General features: G+C 37.1%; 1 long non-coding RNA gene across 1 annotated transcript; it reads right to left on the bottom strand.

The window, feature by feature from the left end:
* Positions 1-884: 884 nt before the first annotated feature.
* LOC149127521 (uncharacterized) lies at positions 885-27008 on the bottom strand. Its single transcript, XR_016231282.1, has 3 exons — positions 26706-27008; positions 4141-4364; positions 885-2177 (listed from the first exon to the last, which is right to left on the bottom strand). It is a non-coding gene; the product is annotated as an uncharacterized LOC149127521 (long non-coding RNA).

Here is a 27008-nt window from a genome sequence, read left to right as displayed (position 1 = left end):
TCTCTGTCTCTCTCTCTCACTGTCCACTCTGCCTGTCAAAAAAATAATTAAAAAAAAATCAATTCACAATGGATCAAGGATCTAAATCTATGCCTGATACCATTAAATTACTGGAAAAGAACATGAGGGAAACTTTGCAATTCATGTGGGAGATCAGGATAGGGTTCCAGGCTCGGGACTTTGGTTTGGCAAAGCCATGGTAATTTTGGGGTATATACAAGCAGATGGAAGATTTCTGTCTCTCCATATCTCTCTGTAAGTCTGCCTCTCAAATAAACAAAGTAAATATTTTTTGAAAAAGAATCTCCATTTATAAATAAAAGATAATCACATTTTAGAAAATCTTGCATATAAAATATTAATGCAGAAATCTTGTATAGTGAAATAAATGACATTTTTGTAGAAAAAGCTTTAAAATATAATGCTGATGGAATTTGGTTTAGTGATATCATTTTCAGACCATTTTCTAAGCAGTAAAATATAGGACAAATGCATATGGGAACTCTATGGCAGTTCTCATTGATAGCTGTTTTCTTGATGCAACAATCCAGTCATGGAGTAACACAGTCTCTCATAGACAAACACAAATTCCATAGATAACCCAGACTGCATTAATATGTGTTCCTTTTTCATCTTTCAAGTAATTGGTAATGGGTAAAATCAATACATATTGACCCACTGTATATCATTCAAGCAATAATAAAATAGTCCTTTTCTTTATATTTACTAAATTTAATTTCAATTTGGCACATTGCTCCAAAGACTCCTTACATTCTGAAAAATATAATTATAAAATATATAAATTATAAAATATACAACAACAACAACAAAAATTCAATCCTGGAGCCCATCAAAAAGAAACTTTTGTATGTGGTAACATAAGATTCATTGCTGAGCTAGTATTAACATTTAAAATCTCAGTTATGCCTTCTTAAGATTTGTAACAATCTGATGGAAAGTAAAAATGGTCACAGTAACAATTAAAACAGATGGTTCAAAATAATGAGCTAGACCTTTTCCAGAAAGTCTAGGGAGAAAGAGAGGTCAGTTCTGCCCAAAGATGCTGATAATGAGCAAGTATGATAGCTAATCCTTACCTGATTTATGGCCAGGTACAAAAATCCCTGTGAGAAGCCCATTAAAAATCAATGCATATTGGCCATCAGTCTGCCTCTTGAAAAACAACTGAGTATCTTTCAATTTAAGAAAACAAAAAGGAAAAAAAGAAGAAAAGAAAAGGAGCGGAAATTTTTATAAATGATCTCAGATTTGCCTTCATGTGAAGTTTTACGGCTGCTTTAAGCCATCCTCTAATCCTTACTTAGGGACATCAGAATGTGTAAGCTTTGTCCTTGGATGTACTGAAATTCTGCCCTTTTTCAGGTTCTCTTTCTCATCTTCATCACTCCTTAACTTCTACCAAGTACACAGGGCTCCTGGGGATGCTCCCGATTTTTTCATTCTTCCAGAGCAAGCAAAAAAGTGAAACTCACAATCTTCTTAAATAGAGTGATACAATGAAGAAAAGAAACTTACTCAAACTTGGCTGAGGTACTGAGAAGCCATGGGTTAACAAGATCTGTCAGGCCATTGTAGGAGCTTCAAATATCAAGTTGGCAAGTCCTCAGCTCCAAAGCTTCACTTTGTTGATATTTTTTCCCCCTGGGAAAGTTCCTGATAATTTTGTTGTCTGGGATTAATCCTTTGTCAAGGAGCACTCCAGTCCTCTTTCATCAGGCAAAGTTGAATTGAATGCTCTTCCTTCATTGCCAGCAAGTAAGTAGTGGGTGGATGATTGTCAGCTTTGATCTATCGAACATTTTGATTGTCCTCCCTCAGTGATATTAGTTGTCTGGCCAAGCTTCTGTAGCCATTCCCAGCACTCAGAGGTGACATCGTTTGACAGAAGGACAGGCAGAGGCTGAAGGTAGATTGATGACACCAGTGGTTTTATTTTGAGTCAGAATCACCCTACAGATTGGCTCCAGATTAAAGCGAACTTGTGGAAAGATATCAGTTGCCAGTGTTCCCATATCACTCTCCTCTTTGGGATCCATTGCTGTTTTGTTCATTTACTGGCTTTGAATGTTTCCAACTTTTCCATGCCAAGACCAGAGAGCAGAGAGGAGTCCTATCTTTGACGTCCTGGGAACTTCTTAGAATTTAGAGTGATGTGACTATGGAGAAGGCAGCCACACAGGCAGTCAGGAGAAATGCAAAATTCATTTTATGCATTATTTGTGTCCATCAGAGATTTTTTTTTTACTTTGCTAAATTACATTAAGCATCTGAAAGTGCCATTGATTGATAAATGAAACTACCGTGCTTTTTAAATTGGTTTATTTACTTATTCATTTATTCAAAATGCAGAGTTACAGTGAGCGAGTGAAAAAAAGAGAGCTCTTCCATCTACTAGTTCGCTCACCAAATGGCCACAGTGGTCAGGGCTGGGCCAAGGCAAAGTCAGAAGTCTGGAACTTCATCCAGGTCTCCCATGTGGGTGGCAGGTGCCCAAGCACTTGTGCCATCTTCTGTTGCTTTGCCCATGCACACAAACAGGAAGCTGGATTTGAAGTGGTGTAGCCAGGACTTGAACTGGTGTTCATATGGGATGCCAATGTCATGGGCTGTGGCTTAATCCACTTTTCTACAATGCTAGTCCCTACCGTGCTTTGTTGTCATGAATCTACTAGTTTTAAGGGAAAAAAATTAAATAGAATCTGCTGGTTCTAATTCTGGATAAAGCAATCTGGATTTTGTTGAAAGCTACAGAGGCAAAATGCAGAGGGGTCCTGTTAAAATATCTGTGCCCCAAACCACGCATGCCCTCCCACCATGAGAATGGACCCAAACACACAGTGGTATTTGAGTTTACCCGAGCTACAGCATAATATTAATTTTTTAATATCACCACCAGGTACTTGTAACCTCTTTAGATCCACGACTGGAAAAATTAACTTTGTCACAAGAATATGAGTTAACAGAAGGCCAGAGTATGCATAGATTTGCACCTTTCTCAGCATCCTGTAGACAAATGTTCTGGGGCAAAGGGGCAAGGATAAATGCGCTGTGCCTCAGTCTCTTTTTAATAGGGTATAGCAGAACACACTCTGAGAATCTGTCCACATCCCTTCAAATGTGTTTTACTAGAATGGGTATTTGGTGCAGTGGTTATGACACCAATTGGGACACTCACATCCCATATTGCGCGTCTAGTTCAAGTTCTGATTCTGCTGCCAATTCTAGCTTCCTGCTACTGTTCACCCTAGGAGGTGGGGGTGATGGCTGATGGACTGGGGTCCCTGAAACCCATGTGGGAAACTTGAGTAGAGTTCTGGGCTCCTGGCTTAGTCCAGGCAGCTACAGTCATTTGGGGAATGAACTAGTAAATGGGAGTTCTGTCTCTCTGTTTTTCAAATGAATAATTCTAAAATCTATTTCATCATTCCTGTGCTTCCTTTCTGCTGCTTCAGTGTGCTCTGACTTCTTCTCCTCTGTGCATTCCCGAGACTCCCCTTTATTACACCAGCACTGGGCTGCCAGAATTTTTTCCACTTGCACAAACAGCAAAAAGTGCTTGGGAAGACACATTTCACTAACTCTTCATCACACAGAATCAGTGAAGGACAGCTGTGCACTGCTGGAAGTCTACCTCTCTTGCACTTGTGCAAGACAAATTGGAGAATGAACTGCTCTCCAGAGTTTCTTATGGGATCAGGCTAACGCCACTCTTCAAACTTTGCCAAGAACCACTTCTTTGAGCATTTCTTTTCCTTCCCAAAATTGTTTTCCCACATTCCCCTACACATTTCAACATGAAGACTATACTAGTAAATCTTTAACCCAGATTAAGATCTATTTCTACACAACTTGACCTCAAATGTGGAGCAGATGTGACAGACAGATGCCCTAAACCAAGAGGTTTATTTGGTCACCAGGATATCTTATGTCAGCTGTTTACAGTTGCATGACAGTGACTGTTGAACATCTGTAAATCTGTGGAACTCATGGGAAGTTAGAGGAGATGATTGGTTATCTGTTGTTGCATAACAAGTTACCCCCAGAATTAACAGATTATAAAAAATATATAAATTTATAATCACACAGTTTCTATGCATTAGGAGTCTCAGCACAATTTACCTGGTTCTTTTCTTCAGGGCCTTTCATGAGGCTACATTCCAAGTATCATCAGTAGAAGCCGTGGTATCTCAAGGTTTAACCAGTGCAAGATTCATTTCCAAGATCCCTGAGTGGTTGTTGGCAGGATTCAGTCTTTTACGGGCTTTTGATCTTGATTCCTTGCTAGCTGTTGGGTAGAGACCACTCTCATTCTTCACCACTTGAGCCTGTTCAACATGTGACAGCTAAGTGGAAAAGACAGAAAGGCAAGGAAGAGAAAATCAGAGTTTCAGCAAGAGAGAAATTAGAATGACAGAAGTCACAGTTTTTTAATCTAATGGCAATGGTGCCTTATTACTTTTGCCATATTGTTTTGGTTTAAAGCAAGATCCTTGTTGCAAACCACTATGAAAACAAGGAGATACCACAAGGACATGAATACCAGGAGATGGGAAAGAGTAGCATCCTTCTAGTCCCAGCATTCTTCTAGGGTACATAAGTATCTGGACCTGTTTTTGGCGAATCTTTTTGTCACTCCTATTTTCTTTCATTAAAATTTATATCATTAAAGTTTATATCTCAATGATCATAATCATACATAAGTGCTATGGAGTTATATACTCTATATAAAGAAGTAAAGTCTCCAAGTACCCATAAATGTCACTTCAATGTCAGCATAAGGGAGGATGCTTTTAATAGTTTTATCCTTGCAATATTTTATAAAAAATGAAATGGTTAGAATTCTGTCATGACAAGTCATGCAGTTTTGAAACTCAAAACTCTCTGCTGCCGCTTGGATGGCATTTCTTTTTGACACTTTCAGAAATGATGCTCAGATAATTTGCTTTCTTGCTCAATCTGGCTTGACAACTGGAAGGTATTTTATGCTAGTCTTCTATGAAAATCCTCATGTCCACTTCAATAGCTCCAAAATGAATAAGTCCAACTCCCGGATATGAATGATTCATTGGATCTTATCATCCTCATGCTAGCTGCCTTGGCTTTCAGTTCCCTAATAGAATGATTTCTAAACACTGAGTCCACATGTTCTTTGGGGATAAGCAGGGAAGACAGAACCCAGGTGTGTGCAAGGATGGAGTTGGTTTTATTTAGAAATTTTTAATTAAAAATACAGTTATGACTTATAGTCAGGCCGTGTTAAAGTGTTTAATGCTGGGGATATACAGCACCATTCTCTTTACCTATATGACTAAGTGCACCTGTAGATTTAAATACATATTTTTGTCCTTGCATTATATGATAATAAATAAAATCTAGTTAGGAAAGCAGCCAAGATAGCCGTGATTTAGAATGGCCTCATATCTCTCTAAAATTTCAGAAAAAAGGAAGTCCTTACCACTGTAAGTTAATGGGAAAATTAAGTGGCATTAAAAAAGAAGCAATCTTATGCCACACTGAGTGTCCGTTATTGCTCAGTGATTCTGAAGTGAGCTGTAACTACTGACAGGAACCATTGACCTTATTTTAATAACAAGTATGCATGGAGGTTATCTCTTTGGTTTCTAGAAATCTTTTTTAAAATGTATACTTGATTTGAAGTTGAAATACCATCATAGTTAAGCATTAATTAAATACATATTTACATATTTTTAGAAATTACTCATTGTCAAGGAAAAGCTCTGCTTTGTGACAGAATGTTTACAAAACACTAAAATCTGACGGTGCCATCAGCCAGCCACTCAGCTACCTGAACACACTGGCAGAACCATGGAATACATATACCGACACACAGGCATGATGCTGGAAATCCACTATGTTTCTTAGGGCATGCTTTCTGATTCAACAGTTATAAGATTTATACAGTTGTTAAGTCAAACAGGTTTAGCTTATATTTTTGTGTAAAGGCCACGCAATCTGGATTCTGTAAAAATTAGATAAGAGAAAGCTCATGTCAAAACGGTAAGCCCTGTACTGCCTTTTCAGACCTTTATATGACTATGAAGGCATACGTAGAGGGTGAAAGTCAGATCTCTATATACAGTTCAGACTTCCCCAAATGAAATGATGTGTTTGCTGAGCAAGAACACATAGGGATTCCAAGTCCAGTTAAGAAATTCTGAGGCTGCATGAAGGCAACAGGTTTTTGCAACTAGAGATGAAATACTAAATGAGCAGACAAAAGCCTGTCGGAAGACATGGGTTATTTTCTAAAATGTTATTCAATGAAATATGTTTATCCTATTTTATAAAATACTACTTATGTAAAATATTTAAAATGAAGTTACTTAAAAAGTAAGCTTTGTCTTAATACAAATAATATTTCTAAATTTATAAAGATGAAAATATTTATATATGCACACATACACACACCACTAAGTTATCTTGATAAACAGATGCATACCAAAGATATTATTTGTAAGCTACTTCTCAAACTTGCAAATACATCATGAACACTATCAAGCTTATGGTAGGCATTAATTACTGATATAAAATCCACTTCCTTTCCTGTGTGAAAAAATATAGCTGGATATGTCTGCACCTGTGTTTCGTTGGTTGTTTTTTCTTTCCTCTGAAAACAAGGATCCCCGAAATGCAAACAGATATCAGGTTATAAAGTGAGAGTACATTTATTTTTGTATATAACAAATCATATTTAATGATATGTAACATTTTGCTTAGAGTAAATCCGTTTCAATCTGGTGTGGCAAAAACACTTCTATTTACTATTACAAGACTACTTAGAGGCATTTCTCAAAATTTATTATAGACTTTTAAGATTTTACAATTCTGTGAGTTAATGAATATGTTACTTAACTACCTAGTAATTCCACTATGTGTGCCAAGATCTTCAAGAAGTTCATGGAAAATGTGCATGATGGAAAACTATGCATAAATTAAAAAATACTTTTCATCAAAATAAGCAGATTTTTAACTCAACATACCCACAAACTTCTGAATTATCCTCAAATGTATTTCAAGACAATATGTTGTATTTGGTAAATACCTAAAATATTATTTCTCAAATTAAAAAAAAATCATTTAAAAATGTTAACCATCACTCTCAAATTGTTCCAAAGAGCCAAAAGTTAGTATTCTAATTAAAAATGTATTAAATCAGTATTTCATTTGATGGCAAATTTTCTCATGATGTTGTATTTTACCATTTAGGAAAATAGTTTCTCTTTTTAGTCAGGACATCATCTTTTTTAAGAAATAGTATAGTTCTACATTAAATTTATTCCAAGGTATTTTTTGTAGCTATTTTAAATGGGATTGATCTTAGAAGTGTTCTCAGCCATGCATTGTCTGTCTATACAAAGGCTGTTGATTTTTGTGGCTGGTTTTATATCCTGCACTTTACCAAACTCTTCTATGAGTTCCAATAGTTTCTTAGTGGGGTCTTTTGGATCCCCTATATATAGAATCATGTCATCTGCAAAGAGGGATATTTTGACTTCTTCTTTCCCAATTTGTATCCCTTTGATTTCTTTTTCTTGCCTAATGGCTCTAAAACTTCCAGGACTATACTGAATAGCAATAGTAGAGTGGGCATCTCTGTTTGGTACCGGATCTCAGTGGGATTGCTTCCAACTTTTCCCCATTCAATATGATGCTGGCCAAGTGTTTGTCATAAATTGTCTTGATTGTGTTGAGGAATGTTTCTTCTATATCCAATTGGCTTAGAGGTTTTTTTTAAGATTTATTTAATTATTTATTTGAAAGTCAGAGTTACACAGAGAGAGGAGAGGCAGAGAGAGAGAGAGAGAGAGAGAGAGAGAGGTCTTCCATCCAATGGTTCACTCCCCAATTGGCCGCAATGGCTGGACCTGAGCCGATCCGAAGCTGGGAGCTTCTTCCAGGTCTCCCATGTGGGTACAGGGGCCCAAGGACTTGGGCCCATTTCTACTGCTTTCCCAGGCGATAGCAGAGAACTGGATTGGAAGTGAAGCAAGCAGGTCTTGAAACAGAGCCCATATGGGATGCCAGTGCTTTAGGCCAGGTCATTAACCTGCTGCATCACAGCGCCGGCCCCAAACTTAGAGTTTTCATCATGAAAGAGTGTTATATTTTATCAAATGCTTTCTCTGCATCTATTGATATAATCATATGGTTTTTCTTCAGCAGTTTGTTAATGTGGTGTATCACATTGATTGATTTGTGAATGCTGAACCATCCCTGCATACCAGGGATGGTTCACTTAGTCTGGGTAGATGATCTTTCTGATATGCTGTTGGATTCAATTGGCTAGAATTTTGTTGAGGATTTTTGCCTCTACGTTCATCAGGGAAATTTATTTGTAATTCTATTTCTCTGTTGCATCTTTTTCAGGTTAATGAAGGTGATGCTGGATTCACAGAATTTGGGAAGATTCCTCCCTTTCAATTGTTTTGAATAACTTGAGAAGTGGAGTTCTTCAAATGGATGGTAGAATCAGCAGTGAAGCCTTTAGGTCCTGGGCTTTTCTTTGTTGGGAGAGTCTTTATTACTGATTCAATTTCCATCTTGGTTATAGGTCTGCTTAGGTTTTCTATGTCTTCATGGCTCAATTTTGGTAGGTTGTATGTGTCCAGGAATATATCTGTTTCTTCTTGGTTTCTCTGTTTGTTGGCATACAGCTCTTTGTACTAATTTTAGACAATTCTTTTTATTTCTGTGGTGTCTGTTGTTTTATTCCCTTTTTCATTTCTAATTTTGATTTGGATCTTGATTTGTGGTTTCAAATCTTATATTTAAATCTGTCTATTCCAAGTTAACTTTTATATATGATGTAACAAAAGCAAAAAAATTGATTTCTTTGCATGTATATATGATTTCTCCAACAATATTTCATCTAAAGATCTTGTCTCCATTGTATATCCTAGGTGCCTTTGTTAATTGTAAAAAAAAAAAAAACTTATTTGACTTTTCTTATGGGGGTTTATTTCTGGACATTCTAATCTGTTTCATTGATATACTTTTCAGTTTTCATGTTAGTACCATACTGTGTGGTATGGTGATTTTGTATTATATTTTGATTTCAGGAAATGTGATGCATCCAGCTTTGTTCTTGCTTAAGATTCCTTTGGCTATTCAGTATCCTTCATGTTTCCATGTGAACTTTTGGTTTACTTTTTCTATTTCTGTGAAAAATAAAATTGAAATTTTGATAGGGATTCCAATAAATTTGGAGATCATTTTGGGTAGTATGGAAATTTGATTTTTTATTGTAAAGTACTTGTCTATCTGTGATGAAGATAATGTCAGCTATGGGAAGAAAATGGAGAGATGAAGAGCAAAGGAAATAAGCTCTCAGTTGTAAGTTCTAGAGATATAATGGACAACATGTGTGGTGATTTGTACTAATTACTTTGACTTTGAAACTAAATTTACACTCTATACATGTATCAAACAACCATTATACATCTTGAATGTACTATTGACCTAAAGCTATTATGATGGGTTTTTATTGTTGATAAATAAGAACTCAGAAAAAAAATAACTAATGGCCCAGTTATAAATATTGGTACTGTTGTATAACATGTATGACAGGTATATTCTGCTTTGGTAAAAGTAAATATCTGACAGAATTATCCAATGATTTATCAGGGATATAAAATCTATGTTAAGAAAAATGATAGGCTGGCGCCACGGCTCAACAGGCTAATCCTCCACCTAGCAGCGCCAGCACACCGGGTTCTAGTCCCTGTCGGGGCGCCGGATTCTGTCCCGGTTGCCCCTTTTCCAGGCCAGCTCTCTGCTGTGGCCAGGAGTGCAGTGGAGGATGGCCCAAGTGCTTGGGCCCTGCACCCCATGGGAGACCAGGAGAAGCACCTGGCTCCTGGCTTCAGATCAGTGCAGTGCAACGGCCACAGTGCGCCGGCCACGGCGGCCACTTGGGGGGAGGGGGGTGAACCAACGGCAAAGGAAGACCTTTCTCTCTGTCTCTCTCTCTCTCTCTCACTGTCCACTCTGCCTGTCAAAAAACAAAACAAAACAAAAAAACTATACATGTTTGCTCATACTGTTGCTTTCTAACATCTGTTATCTAGTTTGTCTTTTATAAATTACTGAATAACCTGATGGATCATATATAAAGATGTTTTCACTGGGAAAATATCTATAATGTCACTCATGTCCAAGGCATACTTACTAAATTTAAATTAAATATGTAATTACCCACGACACATCAACAAAGATTATATTCTACAAAATTCTGTATGACTTAATCGGATGCAATTTTTTTCTTTTAACAGGTTTTCATATGTCATGTAGCTAGACTCAGAGTATAATCAGTGAATTGTTGGTAAAAGAACATAGAAAGCTTCATAAACCACTGAAGTGTGTCTTAGTTCACAGAACGTAAGATTTACAAACATCTCATTTTCTAAAATTTTAGTAGACTAAGCAAAATTCATTACAGACTTTATGTCCACTAGTTATCACTGGAATTTGCTGAAACAAAACCCTTTGTTGTGATATATCAGTCTCATCGTCAATGTATCAAATACCAGAAAACATGGCTGACCCATGTGGTAAGAACCACTACAAACAAGTGACATAATGGCCAAGTTCGTCTACACTTTGTGGTGGAGTTACAGAAACTCTCTCTCTCTAACATTTAATTTAATTATTTGTCAGGCAAAGTTACAGAGAGAAAGAGACAGAGACAGAAAGAAAGGTTTCCATCTGCTGGTTTACTCCCCAAATGGCCTCAACAGCCAAAGCTGAGCCTATCCAAAGTGAGGAGCCAGGAGTTTCTCTAGGTCCCCCACATGACTATTGGGGCCCAGGGGCCTGGGTCATCTTTGACTGTCTTCCCAGGCCACAAGCAAAGAGCTGGATTAGAAGAGGAGCAGCCAGGACAGGAACCAGCTATTCGTTTGCTTTGAGAAATAAGTTGAGAAGTAATTGAGAATGCCTACAGTTCAGAATTCATCTTATCAACCTAATCACTTAAGGACGGAAGCAAAGCCATTACTAGCATGGGGCATCCCAAAACTATCTGAATAGAATAGTACATAATGGATAATTTATAAATATATATTTGTTTAATTGAGCCTACATTGTACATCGTTAAAGAGAAAAATAAGGTCAACAACTTCTCTCAAAATGCAAAGTATACCATATTTTCAAAGATCTTTAATTTTCTCACCTAATGAAAATCATTTCAATATTTATACAATACACACCTAATTGATATTTAAAAATAAACACTCACAGTTTTTAGTTGACCAAGAGAAACTTACAAATAAGTAATGAGTTGCTCGTATTTAACAGGGTGATATAATTGGCTTGTGACTACAATGTTGATTAAGGCAGATCATTTCTGATAAAACCTTTATTAATTAGAAACAAACTGAACTGAACTCTTAATTAAATGGAATATTTTAAGCTCTTATTTTATTATGTAAGAAGAAAGGAACAAAGAACAGAAATTTCTAAACAAAATAGAAATGGCTATTGTGGATTAAAAATATTTTCAGGAATGTATAAAAGGTTCCCTTATGCTATTTTTACCATAGTCATTTCTAAAATGAAGAGCTTTGGCAATATTTAAGGTAACAAAAGTAACATCTTTGAGTATTTACCATATTCCATGCACTGTTAAATACTTTTTATGCATTATCTAAAAGAAGAAGGAACAAAGCTATGAAATAACTAGGAAAATTAGGCAAATTTATCAAGGGTGAAACTGTATATTTTGTAGTTAACCTGTATTCTCTGATACTGAATATGAGTTCTTAGCTAATTTAAAATACTTTGCCCCCTAAAAAAATTCATTTTAGTCTATACTCCAAGCAAAAATAGATGAGCCTTCTTAACATATAATTTTAACCAGAAGCAGTTTTCATCCCACGTAGAAAATTAAACAGAAGTGCCTTTTGCTATTATATGATGAGTAAATTTGTTTTCTTATTTACCACCATACTTTGTGGTCAAAAGTAAGTCTACATTATTAGGTGCTGGAGAATGTGGGTGTGAAAGTTACTAGGAATTCCTGTAATGGCAGAGCTCACTTGGAGTCCTTTCTTGGAGATTTTTATTCACAGTGACTATTTGCTGAACTTGAAAGTGACCATCTGAAAAAAGCAGCAACCAAAGTAAAGCTTACCTATCTTCCCTGGGTGAATGACATTTAAAGCTGTGCCTGATTCCCATTATATGAAGAAAATGATCCAACTGAAAATAAAGTGGATTTTCAGCTTTTAATTATTGCTGGCTACATAAAGACATTAAATTAGATCAGGTCAGCATGTTCTAGAAACACAAGTATAGTTTACATTTTCTGTATAAAGTGACCTTGTAGGAATTTGAGACTTCTGATACAGAAAAGATAATACAGACCCATATGTCCCTTCTTTTTTCTTTACAAATGCAAACCTAAATCTCAGAAATAATGGAGAGAAAACCAAAGGAGGACAATGCATTATAGTAAGAAGAAGCAAAGCTTCTTACTGGTGATCCCAGTAAAAGAGGAAAACCATAGCAACAGGATGTCTTGCCTACCACCACCTGACAGAAGGCAGGGGCTACTCACATCTGGCATTTTCGAATCTCACATCAACAGGAACCAACCAAGAAGTCTCATTCCTCCTGGGGACTGAACAATAGTTCCTCTTAGAATACCTACAGAGTCCAGCCCCACTATCAGAGGAGTCAATTACAAGTCTCACCAAATATAAGCACCCAGGAGAAGCACCCCTTCATTCCCGCAGACCGGAGATTCCTGTTTTCCACTTACAGACTCTAAGACTGCAGAATTCAATCACATCATGCCTCAGCATATGCAGCCCTTTCTTCCTGGGACTCTCACTTTTCCATACACAGTAGGATACAGTTGGGGAGACAGAACTGGCAAAAAGGACATAGAACAAGCAACCTGCTCCAGGAAGCCTCTTTGTCTTCAAGGGACCTAGACCCTCTGCACCCTATACCTCCTGCCCCACCAAAGTTACTATTAGGGGAGTGGAGCTGATAAAACAGAACCAATCATATCTAGTGATCCAGACCGGGAAGTGACTTTGTCCTTGTAGACCAGAGACCCTCCTGTGCTCCCTGGAGACTCTGGACAATGAGGAGACATCTGTCAAGATGGATCTCACCATATCCTTTTTTTAAAAGATTTATTTCATTTATTTGAAAGACAGAGTTACACTGAAAAGTGATCTCTGTTAAATATAAGAGTGGGAATAAGAGAGGGAGGGGATGTACAATTTTGGACATGCTCAAGCTGACTTGCCCCAAGTGGTGGAGTTAGAAATGTGCCAGGGGATTCCAGTACAATCCCATCCAGGTTGCATGTACCAATGCCGTCTCCCTAGTCCAAGTGATCAATTTCTGTTCACAATAGACCATAATGATAGTTCTAAGAGTCAAAGGGATCACACAAACAAGAGTAGTGTCTGCTAATACTAACTAATAGAATAAAAAAGGGAGAGAATGATCCAACATGGGAAGCGGGATACACAGCAGACTCATAGAATGGCAGATGTCCTAAACAGCACTCTGGCCTTGGAATCAGCCCTTAAGGCATTCGGATCTGGCTGAAAAGCCCATGAGAGTATTTCAGGCATGGAAAGCCAAGACGCTCTGGGGAAAAAAAAAAAAAAAAAACAAAAAACCTAAATGAAAGATCTCTGCAAGTGAGATCCAAGTGGAAAGAACGGGACCATCAGAGAAGGAGCTACCTTTCTCTGAAAGGAGGAGAGAACTTCCACTTTGACTATGGCCTTGTAGAAATAAGATCAAAGACGGTGAGCTCAGGGGGCTTCCATGGTTTTGACAACACATGACTAGAGCCTGGGAAGATTGCTGACGCCTTAAACAAGAGTGTCAAATTGTTAAGTCAACAACAGGAATCACTGTGCACTTACTCCCCATGTAGGATCTCTGTCCTTAATGTGTAGTTCTATGTGAATTAATGATACGACTAGTGCTCAGAGAGCATTTGGCACTTTGTGTGCTGTGTGGGTGCAAACTGATGAAATCTACTTAAAATATACTAAATTGATCTTCTGTATATAAAGAGAATTGAAAATGAATCTTGATGTGAATGGAATGGGAGAGGGAGCGGGAGATGGGAGGGTTGTGGGTGGGAGGGAAGTTATGGGGGGGAAGCCATTGTAATCCACAAACTGTACTTTGGAAATTTACATCTACTAAATAAAAGTTAAAAAAAAAAAGAAAGAAAGACAGAGTTACAGAGAGAGGTGGAGCCAGAGAGAGCAGTCTTCCATGCATTGGTTCACTCCCCAAATGGCTGCAGCAGCCAGAGCTAAGCTGATCTGGAGCCAGGAGCTTCCTCCGGGGCTCCCACAAAGGTGCAGGGGCCCAAGGACTCAGGCCATAGCAGAGAGCTGTATGGGAAGTGGAGAAGCCAGTACTCAAACTGGCACCAACATGGGATGCCAGCATAGCCAGCCAGGACTTCAATCCACTACGCCACAGCACTGACCCCTCACCATAGCCTTTATACTCTGAGAGATACCTGGTAACCAGGACCCTTCCCCCATCCCAGCCCTGAGAAGTGCAGCAGCACTAACTCAATGCAGCAGGCCGAAGTAACATCACAAAGTTCATAAACTAAATTGCTATTGGAATCACAGTTCATAGGGAAGGCTGATCTGCACAGTAATGTGAAACACAGTGACTATCTACAAAAGTAAAATATCCAAATTTGACCCAGGGTCTCCTAACACAACACAAAGAACATTCAAGATATATTTTAAATTAGCTATCACAGCAAAGCCAAGAGAATCACAATCCACATGAGAAAAAATAATCAATTAGCTACACCAATGGGAATGAGATGTTGGCATCATCTGATGACGATTAAAAAAGAGCACAATATTTTTTTTTAATTTTATTATTTGAGAGGTAAGGTAACAGAGAAAGGGAGAGACAGAAAGAGAGGTCTTCCATCCGCTGGTTCACTCCTCAAATGGCAGCCACAGCCAGAACAGAGCCAATCCAAAGCTAGGAGCCAGGAGCTTGATCCAAGTTTCCCAGGAGAGTGCAGGGGCTCAAGAACTTGGGTCATTATTCTACTGCTTTCCCAGGCCACAGAAGAAGCTGGATCAAAAGAGGAGCAGCTGGGACTTGAACAGCAGGCAGAGGCTTAGCCTACTATGCCACAGCACCAGCCCCAATAAAACTGCTTTAATAATCAACTTAAAATTATCTTTGAAGAAATGGAAACAAAATTTTAAATATCAGCTAAGGAATCAGAGATGTAAGTCAAAATTTTGGAATAGAAAACTATAACAATAATTTTTAAAACTTATTGAATGTGCTTAATAGATGAGAGAAGAGAGAAGAGTGAATCTGAAGACAGAGCAATGCATTTCATTTTTCTGAAGAGTAGCAATCAATAGAATGAGAATAAAAGGAAATATTCAAAGCCCCTGAGATTTTGGGTATAAAAACAAAAGATTCAGCATTGATGTCATCGTAATCCTAGAAGGAAATGAAAAAGCAAGTACACTTGAAAGAGAAGAAATAATGGCTACAATGTTTTAAATTTGGAAGACAATAATCTATAGATCTCAGATGCTCAGAAAACAGAACGGTGTAAGTACAAATGACAGGTTCTAATTGAACTTTTGATAAGAAGAGTATGATTGTTGCCAAGGACACAGAGCAATAGGAATTCTCAATCACGGCTGGCAGAGATACAAAACAGAGTTGTTTTGGAAAAAAATGGAAATTTCTTACAGAAACAGTCTTACAATATAATCCAGAAACTATACTTTTGGCATTTACATAATGGATTGTAAAATAAATGTCTGTCCCCAAATCTGCATGTACTTGTTTATCAAAGTTTTACTTCTAGTCACCAAAACACTGGGAGTAGCAAAGGTGCCTTTCAATTGTTCAACGGATAAGGTATGGTAAATCCATATAATGAAATATTATTGGGTTAAAGCCCCAGCCTGCAGTGCAGGCATCCCATATGGGTGCCAGTTCAAGTCCTGGCTGCTCCTCTTCAGATCCAGCTCTCTGCTATGGCCTGGGAAAGCAGAAGATGGCCCAAGTCCTTGGGCCCCTTCACCCACATGGCAGACCTGGAGGAAGCTCCTGACTCCTGGCTTCGGATCAGCTCAGCTCTGGCCATTGCGGTCATTTAGGGAGTGAACCAGCAGAATGGAAGATCTCTCTCTCTCTCTGGCTGTATCTCTCTCTGTAACTCTGTCTCTTTCAAATAAATAAAATAATTATTTAAAAATATAAATAAATGAGCTATCAAAGCCATTAAAATGGATGAATCTTGAATGAATATTCCCATGTTAAATGTCAGATTTCAAAGCTACATAGTATATAATTTCAAATATATAGTATTCTGGAAAAGGTAAAACTAGAGAGACAGATAATGGTAGTAAAAGTCAAAGAATTATAAATTATACCATGACAGTTCTTAAATTACACTGTACATTTGTCAAAAGCCAAAGAACTCTACAGCACAAACAGTGGTCATTAATGTATGCAATCTATTTTTAGCTTAAGAATGAGAGAAACCCTGTTACGAAAGAGAATGCAACAAAGAAATAAGAAAGCTAACTTTTATTTTTATAAATAAAAGAGCATTTCTGAAGAGGATAAGATTAAATGTTACTGACATAATTAATTTTGGAAATGAGTAGAGTCTGTAAGTCTACAGACAAAAGGAATTGCACACAAGTCCCACTGAATTGTAGTTGATAAAGCTGTTTCCAATAGGCTACACATTATAAATTTTTAAGCGCTGTCTGGGCTGAACTATATCCCTAGTACTTCAGAATGTGACCATATTTGTAGGTAAAGCCTTTAAAGAGGTGCTTACACAGAGATGGGTCTGCTATGGAGCATCCTAATCCAGTCTAACTGCTGTCCTTATAAAACAAGAAGATCTGATAGACAGAGGGACCTTGGAGGTGTTTGCACACAGAAGAAAGATCACCTGAAGAACACAGCAAGACAGCAGCCTCCTGTACACCACATAGATAGGATTCAGAAAAGAGCAAACCTATTTTAATTTTGGACTCAGTCTCCAGAAGTGTGAGACAATTAATTTCTCTTGTTTTAAGCGACTTAGTCTGTGGCATTTTTTATGGCAGTCCTAGGAAATTAATAGTGCCACTAATATATTTGGGCTCAAAATGAATGATTAGGATGGTAAGAGCATATTTCTCACTATTGGAATAAGAGTTACAGGCAGGTAAAGGGAAGAGGGGAAGAATTAGCCATGTGATGTGCATTAACTTGTATATAACTGTAAAACTCAGTAGCTAAATAGAAACAGTTATATACAGAAACATTTAGAATTATATACTTATGTATATACTGACTACATATGCATACATTGTCAATATTCCAGTAAAATAAACATAGATCCTACATCTTGAATGCTAATGCAATTTTTTAAAATTACTTTATTTTGTATTTTTTTAGTTTTTTTGTGCTTAAAGTTTTATTTACTTATTTTTTGAATACAGTTTATTTTCCAAGAATAAAAGCCTGTAAATTGAATTACAAGGTAAAAAATAGGTCATTTTAAGATCTTAATATGTGTTACCAATTGCTGTTGAAACAAACCAACTGGTAATGCAAAAGGACCACAAATTTGCTTTCTCATGATGAATTATTTTTAAATTTTGGTTTTGTTTTTATATTTTTTAATTTATATAAGGTGAACAAACTTCATGTATTTTATATGTACAAATTTAGGAACATAGTGATACTTTCCACCTGCCCATGCTCCTACCCTCCCTCCTCCTTTCTTTCTTGTTCTTTTAAATTTTTATAGGGACATACATTTGGATTATTTTATAGTCATAAGAATAACATAAAATTAACCTTCCACTAAGTAAAGAATACAACAAATAGTAAGAAGAAAAATACAGTGTTCCTCAATAATAGATAAGGGATGTAAACAATGACCAAATCTCAAAATGTCAATTTTGCTCATATACATTACATTTTTGTACTCAATAGTTACCACAGATTAGAGAAATAATATGATATTTGTCTTTTTGGGACTGGCTTATTTCACTAAGTTTAATGGTGTCCAGTAGCACCCATTTTGTAACAAAAGACAAGATTTCATTCTTTTTTACAGCTGAGTAATATTCCATAGTGTGTATGTCACATTTTTTTTAACTTTTATTTTTTTTAATTTTTTTATTTGACAGGCAGAGTGGACAGTGAGAGAGAGAGAAAGAGAGAAAGGTCTTCCTTTTTGCCGTTGGTTCACCCTCCAATGGCCACCGCAGCCAGCGCGCTGTGGCCAGTGCACCGCACTGATCCGAAGCCAGGAGCCAGGTGCTTATCCTGGTCTCCCATGCGGGTGCAGGGCCCAAGCACTTGGGCCATCCTCCACTGCACTCCCTGGCCACAGCAGAGAGCTGGCCTGGAAGAGGGGCAACCGGGACAGAATCTGGCGCCCCTGGGACTAGAACCCCGTGTGCCGGCGCCGCAGGCAAAAGGATTAGCCTAGTGAGCCGCGGTGCCAGCCGCTAATGCAATTTTTAAATGAGGAATCAGTGCTTCTTGGAGAGATGCTTGATTTTATGATGGGAGTAGGATGTATGCAGCGTGAGAGTCCATAAAGAATGAATGGGGGAATAAAAACATTGTCAGATGAAGGAAAATTAAAATGATGTGTCATTCTCACTCTTCTTAAAAAAGAGTAGCTAAATGATGTTCTTCAAACAGAAAAGGAATGATTAAATAAAGAATATTGAGGCCGGCGCCATGGCTCACTAGGCTAATCCTCTGCCTTGCGGCGCCGGCACACCAGGTTCTAGTCCCGGTCGGGGCGCCGGATTCTGTCCCAGTTGCCCCTCTTCCAGGCCAGCTCTCTGCTATGGCCAGGAAGTGCAGTGGAGGATGGCCCAAGTCCTTGGGTCCTGCGCCCCATGGGAGACCAGGAGAAGCACCTGGCTCCTGCCATCGGATCAGCGCAGTGCGCGGGCCGCAGCACGCAGGCAGCGGTGGCCATTGGAGGGTGAACCAATGGCAAAAGGAAGACCTTTCTCTCTCTCTCTCTCTCTCACTGTCCACTCTGCCTGTCCAAAAAAAAAAAAAAAAAAAAATATTGAAGCATCAGAAAGGAAAAATAACCAATAGAAACAAGCACAAATAGCAAGTTACATTGTTCATCATTAGTTTTATAACTCATATTTTATAACTGAAACTAAATTTGTGACACCATCAATTCGGATTGAATTGCACACCCCCTTAATTCATAAATTGAATGTCATCCTTTATTTTGGAAATAGGATTACTGCAGATGTAACTATTTAAAATGAAGTCTTTCTGGGGGAGAGTGGACCCTAACCCAGTACTACTGGTTGCTTTACTAGAGGGTAGAATTTGGACACAGACACAAACAAGAATAGAATGCCCTAAGAACATGAAGGTAAAGATCAGAGCGATGCAGCCATAAGCCAACGTTTACCAAACATTGCTGACAAACCACCTGAAGCCAGGACTGAGGTAGGGAAAAAATTCTGCATCACAGCTCTCAGGAGTAGTACACCCTGCCAACACCTTGATCTCAGGGTAGTAACCTCTAGAACTGTGAAACAGGAGAATTTTGTTACTTAACACACCCAGTTATGCTACTTTTTTTGTAAATAATATGCTAGTTAACTAATGCACTACCTGGTATTCAAGACAATGAGAGCTGAAGATTTGAATTGTGAAATGATCTAAATGGAAGTGTCTTCTACATCTAGCTTGAGGTGGTAAAATATGGACCATTTAAGTCAAATGTGTATGCGTATGTGTGTGTGTGTGTGTGTATAATAAGAACCACCACAAAGAGCACTGTACAAAAAGATCCATTCAATATTACAAGTAAACTAAGATGCAATGCTAAGAAATATTAAATACCCCCACAGGTAAGTAAGAAAACAGAAAGAGAGAAATAGTAACCAAAATAAATAAATAGAAAATAAATGCATAATTGATAGATTTATTCATAAACAAATTATTAATTATCCTAAATGCTGCTTAACTAAATATAACAATTGAAAGACAAGAGATTGGCAATCAATAAAAAAACATGATCCACTACTTTAAAAAGATCATTTCAAATTCAATGACATAATGAAGTCAAAAATAAAAATGTTATAATGTCACACCACAGAGAAGGATAATAGTTAAGACAACCTTTGCAACATTAACAGCCTGTGCTGGAACACTGAGGTCTGGGTCCCAATTCCACTCCTAACTCCAGCTTCCTGCTAATGCAAATCCTGGGAGGTAGCAAGAGATAGCCCAAGTGGATGGCTCCCTGCCACCCACATGAGAGAAATGGATTAAGTTCCAGGCTCCTGCGTTGGACTGACTCCAGCCCCTACTATTGCAGACTTTTGGAGAGTTAACAAATGGATGGGAAATGCTCTCTCTCTCTCTCTCTATATATATATCTTTGAAATATAACATATTATATATACATTATATATAGTAGGTATTTATATACTGTAGAATATATTTTTTATAAATATATTATTATGTTGTTTATATATTTATCATGTTATTTTTAATTATGTAAAATATAAAATATATATTTTAAAAATATAAAAAGTCACACTATGCAAATATACGTTTAAATAATGCTAAAGGAGCACTATGTTAGTATCTAGTAAACTGCAGAGCAAACAACATTAGAAGATTCAAAGAATGACATTATGTAAAATAATATAATCAATAAAAAAGATCTTATGACCTTGAATGTTTATATGCCCAATCACAGACACAGAATACATCAAGTAAAAACTGTTAGAGCCAAATTAATAAACAGAACAAAGCTATCCTTATAGTCACAGACTTCACTGCCTGCCTTTTAGCAATTGCTATAAATACATAACCATGGACATAATTATAGTTCTAAAAATAAAAAATATAAGGAACTGGAAAATATATTTTTCTAGAAATAATTATTTTCAAATGCAACTCATTTTTTTTAAATTTAAGCACATGATGTTTTGAATGCAACTACTTGCCTGACAAAATATTTACATTTATTTACATACCGTAAAACAGGGCAATAGCCCTCAATAAGTATGTGGATAGTGTCAATAATGCAAAATGTGTAGTTTTGTTACCCCACAAATTATTTTGACAGAAGAGATATAATGTATTTTTATTATTATTTTGCTGTTATTACTATCTTTATTAAATAAAATATATGGATTTAAGTAGATAAAAGAAGAGAAAAATTCCCTGAAATAATAGTTTTCTTAGGTATGTAATTTGTGCAAATTGTTGATGCTGAGTGTATGGATTGGTGACATTATTCATGGCTATTGGATTTTCTTAATGACATCTCTGTGTTTTAAGGACACCCGAGGCACTCAATAAATATCTATTGACTGGCCAAGCCACTGGTCTTCATTCACTTTCCTTATTAGGACATAATTGGTCCTTTTCCACATCATATCTAGAATCTTTTAATACACTTTAGTTCCCCATTCTTCCTAAATCAAACATACACTTACTACATGCAAATGTGAGTGCTTCATGACTTAAAGAAGAAAAAATTTAGCATTTGTACCAAAAATGTTGAAATATTTTAACACCAAGATTCTACCACTGATACTCCACTAAAGGAATTTAGTTGCCATCACTTTAATGAACTGTATTGACACAAAGCACCATTTTCCCCTGAAATTTACATTATATATACAGTAAGCCTTCTCACTTTGCAGAAACCATTGACACGCAAAGAACCACATTTAGCCGCTGCAGAACACACTCTTCATGATATTTAACCTTGAGCATAACATAATATTCAACATTACTGTTTGGATATGTCCTCAAAAGTGCTGAAACTTATAAGTCAGTGGACATGGTGCATTTCACTATTGGTTTCATGGTTTTGTTATGGCATATTGCAATTTGACGGTTTACTATCTTAAATGAAGTGATCTGAAAATCGGTGGGTGTTTGGTCTTACTAGTTTTGAAAGGCATGAATCGGTTAGCAGGGAAGAGTAGAGGGCACTGAGGTGTTAGGTTTCTTATGTCAAAGGGTTGTTTTCTGATTCTAGACATCTCAACATATTTGTCAGTCAACATAAAGACTCCAGTCTTTCCCTCCCATGCCAGAAAACCCCTTGAACTGAAATGGAGAGAAAGAGTGCGGTGTCTGGGAGACTTGAATACGAGCAACAGAACCTCTTATCATCCAGAATAGTCCTAGGATGGAGGGCCACTGCTCTGGTGAGCATGACCTTGAGGGAAGCAGTGCCTCCTTTGTGTGCCATTTAAAATATTCTCTTAATACAGACAAGTCTGTTCTACTTAATATGACTGGTTTAATTCTGTAATTAATACACAGTTATTCTTAAGTGTTGAAAATTAACTGAAATGTGATCCCTGTTAAACATAAGAGTGGGAATAAGAGAGGGAAGAGATGTATAATTTGGGACATGCTCAAGCTGACTTGCCCCAAATGGTAGAGTTAGAAACATACCAGGGGATTCCAATTCAATCCCATCAAGGTGGCATGTACCAATGCCATCTCACTAGTCCAAGTGATCAATTTCAGTTCACAATTGATCATAATGAAAGGACTAAGAGTCAAAGGGAGCACATAAACAAGTCTAGTACCTGCTAACACTAACCGATAGAATAAATAAAGGGGAGAGTGATCCAACATGGGAAGTGAGACACTCAGCAGACTCATAGAATGGCAGATGTCCTAAACAGCACTCTGGCCTCAGAATCAGCCCTAAAGGCATTCGGATCTGGCTGAAAAGCCCATGAGAGTATTTCAGGCATGGAAAGCCAAGACACTCTGGCAAAAGATCTCTGTGAGTGAGATCCCAGTGGAAAGAACAGGTCTTCAAAGAAGGAGGTACCTTTCTCTGAAGGGAAGAGAGAACCTCCACTTTGACTATGACCTTGTCTAAACAAGATAAGAATCGGAGAACTCAGAGGGCTTGCATAGCCTTGGAAACTCATGACTGGAGCATAGGGAGACTACTGATGCCATAGACAGGAGTGTCAATTGGTAAAGTCAACAACAGGAGTCACTGTGCACTTACTCCTCATGTAGGATCACTGTCCTTAATGTGCTGTGCATTGAGATTTAATGCTATAACGAGTACTCAAACAATATATTTCACTTTGTGTTTCTATGGGGGTGCAAACTGTTGAAATCTTTACTTAATGTACACTAAACTGATCTTCTGTAAAAAAAAAAAAAAAAAAAAAGAAAAGAAATTATCAATTCCCAACTTGACTCTCACTGGGATTAAACATGACAATAGGTCTGATCTGATTTCATCATCATTTAAAAAAAATCATCTATTATTTTTCACTTTATGTTTCTGTGTGGGAGCAAACTGTTGAAATCCTTACTTAATGTATACTAAGCTGATCTTCTGTATATTAAGATAATCGAAAATGAATCTTGATGTGAATGGAAGGGGAGAGGGAGTGGGAAAGGGGAGGGTTGTGGGTGGGAGGGACGGTATGGGGGGGAAGCCATTGTAATCCATAAATGGTACTTTGGAAATTTATATTCATTAAATAAAAGTTAAAAAAAATTCTCTTAATACAGAGCTGACATCAAACGTCTCACTGAAGGAGAAATCGTTGGTACTCACTTTTACGTTCAACCAAGTGAGCTGCCTGATCTTGATGTCAAAACGTATTTGAGAATTGTTTGCGTATATTTTTAATGATTTCTATGGAGTTTTGTGATTTTTCTCAATTTTTTCTAGTTTCAGTTTAATTGCCCTTAAGAATTTGACTCAGGTCATAAAGATATGTTTGGTGCTGATCTAAGAGAAATATAGTTTTCAGATAATCCATATCCTGAATCTTTTTGAGTACTTAGTATACTGGCATGTATTTTCATGAGGTATAATAATTCACAATATAAAAATCTTAAGTATACTGGTGCCATTCACCTGTCTTCTCTACATTACCATCTTTAGTTGCTTTTATTTTAAACCTGGAAAACAAACAAATTTGTAACTTAAATCTTCGCAAGTTAAACAAAGATCAAAAAACAGAGATCTTTGTGTTTTAGGACATAAACCAGTTCCAGGAGAGCAGTTAGCCAAGCATTTAATCCATGATTGTTCTATAGGGTCTTCTCTACCACAATCCACTAATCCTCAACTAATCCAACACTAATCCTTCACTAATCCAACCTCAACCTGTCACCTGACAAGATCCTTACACTTAGAGTCAGAATGACCTGTTAGATATGTGCACAACTGTTCTTCAGCCCCTTACATCATAGCATATCTGTTTTCCAGCTGGGTTTACCTTCCAAACCCTGCTGGGTAGGGCCCTGCTCCTACAATCTCTTGAATTCACAGGTCTTTATTTAAAACAAACCATACAAAAGCAAATTGACAAAAGAAAAGGAATCCTAAGAATAAAAAGGATGATTGTTTCCTTTGGACTAGAACCACAAAGTGACTCTAGTTTTTGTTAAACAAGGAAAGCACAGTGTGGAGAGTAACAAAAAGGCATAATGTAAATATTCAATAAAATAAAGTACAATTTTGATAAAAAAAAAAAGAAGATGGCCCAAGTGCTTTAAACACTGATAATCATGTGGGAGACCGGGATGGAGTTCCATATTCTTGGCTTCAGCCTGCCCTGCCTTGTCTTTTGTGGCCATTTGGGAAGTGAATCAGTGAATAGAAGGTCTCTCTCTCTCTCACTCTCTCTCTCTCCATCTCTCCCTTATGTAATTCTGTCTTTCAAATAAATCAATAAATATGTTTAAATAAATAAATGTTAAAAATAATTCTTAGAATGTAGCAAATAGTAGCTTACAGTTTTTGGAGCATCTCCTACTACTGTTGCAATGACACATTTATTTACAGCTCGCCATGCTCCACATAATAATTGCTTTAAATGTGTCCGTGCTTTTTTACATTTTTCTGGACAAATATATATATATATATGAATACAATATAAATATATAAGTCTTACAGTATTATATATATAATGGGTGTGATTATACATTTATATATATTTTGATTAAAATGTATTAGCAAATATGTGTTTATATTTACTATGTCCTTTGTTTTGTATTTTTGTTCTTCAAAATTAGGAATATATAGGAATGATAACAAAACTAATAGGGTACAAAAATGTAAAGTATACTAGCAAAATTGACATTTTGAGAATTGATTATTGTTTATAGACCTGGTCTCTATGTTTGGGGAATAGTGCTTTTTTCCTTACTTTTTATTGAATTTTTTTACTTAGTGGAGGGTTACTCTTATAAAATAAACTAAAAGGATGTCATTGTAAAAATTAATAAGAAAGGAAGGAGGAGGGAGGATGGGAGGGATGGGAGGGTGGGAAGTATCATTATGCTCTAAAATCTGTATATATGAAATACATGAAATTTGTTCACCTTATATAAATAAAAAAGTTAACAAAAATGAATCTCACTACTACCACTCAGTTTTTTCAACATATTTTAAAAAGTAAGGCTGAGTGTTTGTCCCCCATCAGGGAGCCTGAGTTTGAGTCACAGCTTTGGATATTGCCTTCAGCTTCCTCTAATATGGACCATGTAAGGCATCAGGTGATGGCTCAAGTAACGGGCCATGCAACTCTCGTGGGAGCCTGGTACTGAGTTCCTAGTTCCCAATTTCCGCATAGCCCAGTCCTAGCTACTGTGCACATGTGGGGAGGAAACCAGTGGATGGGCATTCTCTCTTACTCTCTCTTCCTCTATCATTATCTCTCTGTCTCTTAAACAAATCAATACTAAAAAAATTGAATTTAAATAATAGCAAAACATGCATACATTTAAAATAAAAAAGATAAAAATAAAAATTGGGGTGGATATTTCATGCAGTAGTTAATATGCCACTTGGGATTCTCAGATCCTATATCAGATTGCCTGGGTTTGAGTCCTGGCTCTGCTTTTGCTTCCAGCTCCCTGTTAATGCCCACTCAAGGAGACAGCAGGTGATGGATCAAGTACTTGATTTCCTGCCTCTCACGTGGAAGATTCAGATTGATTTCAAAATCCTGGTGCAGCACTCTCAGTTGTGGGCATTTAGGGAGTGAAAAAGCAGATGAAATATCTATCTTTTTCTCTGTTTTTCAAATGAATAAAATTTAATAAGTAACTTTTTAAAGAAGATGAAAAATAAAAATAAAACCCCCACCCCATCTTCCTAAAGCTATTAACCCCAAACCTATTTTTGTGTATTTTTCTACAAAAATCATACAAATAAATGTAATGTTATATGAAGACACTATATTATATCTATACTGTTTTACCTTCCACTTCTTACAAAATTGTATCTGATAATATACATTCACATGCATGCATCTTTATTTTTGGTGACCTTGTATTCCACATGTGGATACAACACAGTTTAAATATATTAATATGAGTATTTAATATACACATACCCTGGGATATATAGCTATCCAACCTATAGCAGTATAGTTGTAAGTTTAATATTGGTTTGTATATTTAGTAATATTTTTGCTCATTGAAAATTATGTTTATAACATTTTAGAGGACACGGATTCCTCTATGCTAATGCTTTCATCAGAAAAGCATTAGTTTTTGTTTTACCAGACAATTATCTTGGCTTAAATCCAATTTCACTGTAGTTGGTAGCAGTTGAAATGTCTCTTTCCACCATTTGATGCACTTGTTACCTTTCATAGGATGCCGTAGATTCTTCCTTGTGTTTCCATAGTGTCGCTCCCCCTCTTCGTGGAGGAGCGACACTAGACTCTGCGCTGTTCTTTTGTCTGCTCGGCCCTTCCCGGGTTTGCTGCTGGTTCTTCCCGGGTTGGCTACCGACCCTTCCACCTCCATGGAAGGGTGGTTCCCCCTGCCACTTTCCCCACTTCCGCGGGGGAGCGGCACACCGCCGGCCGGCTCTCTTGGGGGCTGCTCAGGTGTTCCTTCAGATAGATGTTCCTGGTGCATGTTGTCTCTCTCCTCCTTTATAGTCC

Source organism: Oryctolagus cuniculus, chromosome 3, assembly GCF_051225735.1.
Source record: "Oryctolagus cuniculus isolate XC-2025 breed Fujian yellow rabbit chromosome 3, ASM5122573v1, whole genome shotgun sequence".
Lineage (NCBI taxonomy): Eukaryota > Metazoa > Chordata > Mammalia > Lagomorpha > Leporidae > Oryctolagus > Oryctolagus cuniculus.
This window is presented reverse-complemented; position numbering and strand designations above follow the sequence as displayed.